Source organism: Vigna umbellata, chromosome 1 (genome assembly GCF_029865625.1).
Source record: "Vigna umbellata cultivar VRB3 chromosome 1, Vumbellata_1.0, whole genome shotgun sequence".
NCBI lineage: Eukaryota > Viridiplantae > Streptophyta > Magnoliopsida > Fabales > Fabaceae > Vigna > Vigna umbellata.
In genome coordinates this window covers 23,017,086-23,020,059 of record NC_142165.1, presented here as the reverse complement: position 1 = coordinate 23,020,059, position 2,974 = coordinate 23,017,086, and the positions used below count along the sequence as shown (strand labels likewise).

Genomic DNA, 2,974 nt, shown 5'->3' with positions numbered 1-2,974 from the left:
GGTTGACCGGTGGTAAAATTGTAATAAAAGTAAGAGATATTATAACGTAGTTTTGTACATCAGTCATAATATAAAAAGCGATGGCAAACTTATAAATAAGTTTAAGACATATTATAATGTAATTTTGTATATCAGTTATAATATGAAACGCGGTGACAAACTTGTAAATAAGTTCAAAGCCTATTATTACGTAGATATAGACAACTGTCATAACGTGTGGAAATTTCTTGATGTATGATGACTGAGTTTTAGAAATCAGTCATAATATTTTTCTGTCTCTCTAATTTTTCACATTTCCTTCTCGCTATCTCTAATTTCACGTTCCCTCTCACTCTCGTTCCTTTCTTCCTCTCTAAATCGCGCGGTACTCCAAGAACACTCCTCCCTCACCATCACCGAACCACATCTTCATGCTCTCTACCCTCGGAGAGAATCAGGACACCAAAACCTAATCTCATTCGAAGCACTCTCGATTTCGCGTTCGCTCCTCACCGAACTACATTTTCTTGGCTCCCTCGAGCGTCGCCTCAAACACCAAACCTCATCTTCCGCTAGGTTTTCCTTATCTCTCACCTTTTGACCAATTGTTTTGTTTTTTCCTTCATTTTTCACCGATTGAGATCGGTTTCTATCTATTTACACCGATTAAATCTTCGTTCCAACCTTTTCCACCGATTAAATCCCTTCCTACCTCGAACCCTAGAATCTCCTCCGAACAAACCTTTGAATCTAGGGTTCGCCTTTGATTTCACCGTCTTTCGCTGTGTCCTTGTTCGTCGACTCGATTTTACACCGGAATCATGGATTCATGCCGATCCGCCTCGACTAGGAGTCATCACTCGTTCATCATTCTTTGGTGTGGTATTCTGTGTAGTCTCGTTCATCATTCTCTGGTGTGGTGTGGTAAGAGAGAGTCTATGTGTTGGTGTGCTGGTAATAATGACTAAAGAGGAGCTTGGTGGTTTCAGGATTTACAATTCCATAACTCAGCATAAAGAGATCTTCAAAACATTGTAATACTTGTTTAAAAGTATTTAAGTAGGTTTAGATATTACACTATCTCGTAGCATTTAAAAGGTTAAATTGTAATACTTGTTTTGAAACATTTTGGATAACCCCCACCAATTAAACATCTTATTAAGGTTCACACTCTTTTCTATATTATATTAGTATTATTAAGATGGGGTTTTCAAGGAGGTAAATAAATTTTTCCTTTTATTTACTTACCCTACATTATAAGGAATACTTTTTTACCTTATCAATAACATATATTGATCTTGAAATTCTAAACGATTGTGTAGATAACTACTACCGCCGTGTCACAATCTGCTCAGCAAACTAATTCCAAAGGAAGCCAGTGTTATCTGGTCACAACCAGGTCATTAGGATTTTCCATAACTCATTAAAGTTTCTGTTTTACAGTATAGGTGACATTTTCCCTTTACTCAGTTTAAATTTTGAGGGTGGAGCTTCAATGATTTTAAAACCGGAGCAGTACCTTATGCATAATGGTTATCGTGTAAGTATGTCTGTTAAATAACTCATACATTTGAATAAGGAAGTTGTTATTTGAAATTATATGTTGCTTATATGCTGAGGTGCCTTCTTCTTAAACAGGATGGTGCTGAAATGTGGTGCATCAGTTTCCAGAATGTACATGAGGGAGTTTCAATTTTAGGAGGTTAGATGCTGGACATTTTTTGACAGAATAAAGTCCTCAGAACGCAATGAATAAAGATACCATTAACTTTGAAGAGAGGAGCAGTGCTAATAAAAGAACATATAATAATTTTTTAATGGAACAAAGAATGTCGATCACTTTTATAATGATAATCTAACTGGTATATATAACCTTTGCAGGTTGAATTTCCGAACCTGGAGATCCTGAAGCTGTATTTAATCAATATCCAGATGATATGGATTAATCACCATCATTCTTACTTTGAAAACTTGACCTCTTTGACAGTAGATGGATGTGAACGGTTGACATATATTTTCTCATACCCTGTGGCTGTAAAACTTGTCAAACTTCAACATCTTTTACTTAGTTCGTGCAAATTCGTAGAAAAGATATTTGAGCCGGATGAAAACTTGGGTCACATTCATCATTTTAGAAAATCCACTCAAACAGAACTGGTGAGCATTTCAAATTGGTTCAAGTTTATCTTTAGGTTAGTTCTTAGACTTATTCTTAGCATTCAATTGTGAAGCCTGAAGCATGTTATTAACTTTATGATATAGGTTCCAATTTTCCCCAACCTGGAGACATTTGTGATTTCTCATATGGATAATTTGAAGGCAATATGGCCAGCCCTACTCCCTCAAAATTCGTTTTGTAAACTGAAAAAGATGGAAATCGCATCCTGCAACAATCTCTTGAATGTTTTCCGATGTCATGTGCTAGACAAATTACAAAGCCTGGAATCACTGAATGTATGGAAGTGTATGGCATTGGAAGTTGTATATGATGTATTAAATATTATTAGACAATTTAATGTTTGAAATGAATTCTATTTAGTTAATTTTATTGAATTTGTTCATTTGAAGCTATATTGATTATAATTTCATTGGATGAGATGATAATACAGGAATATGATTATAATTTCATTGGATGTCAATTGTAATAATCAATTTTTTTTTAAAAAACATATATTATGACGTACTAAACAATATACGTCATAATAATACGTTGATTCTGAATTCAGCATATTATGATTGGTAAAAATATCTACATCATAATACATCACATATTATAACGTATCAACACATATATGTCATAATATCTTTCTGTCATATATTATAATGGATAAATTAAAATTTGTCATAATAAACTGCGCATCTTATGACTGATTTCATAAACTAAAAACTAAGTTATAATATGTTCAAGCTATTATGACGTAAATTTTTGCTACGATGTAAAATGTGCAGACTTACTATAACACCCAAAACTATGTCCCTAATAACTAGGTCATAA

General features: G+C 33.9%; 1 long non-coding RNA gene across 2 annotated transcripts; it reads left to right on the top strand.

Annotated features, from left to right (window-relative positions):
• Window positions 1-319: 319 nt before the first annotated feature.
• LOC148204948 (uncharacterized) lies at window positions 320-2,541 on the top strand. 2 transcript variants are annotated; one of them, XR_015784973.1, is made up of 6 exons: window positions 320-1,013; window positions 1,302-1,378; window positions 1,450-1,519; window positions 1,618-1,681; window positions 1,861-2,136; window positions 2,242-2,541. It is a non-coding gene; the product is annotated as an uncharacterized LOC148204948 (long non-coding RNA). The 2 variants fall into 2 exon arrangements; XR_015784972.1 differs by having other exon boundaries at window positions 320-1,378; window positions 2,242-2,540.
• The last annotated feature ends 433 nt before the right edge of the window (window positions 2,542-2,974 follow it).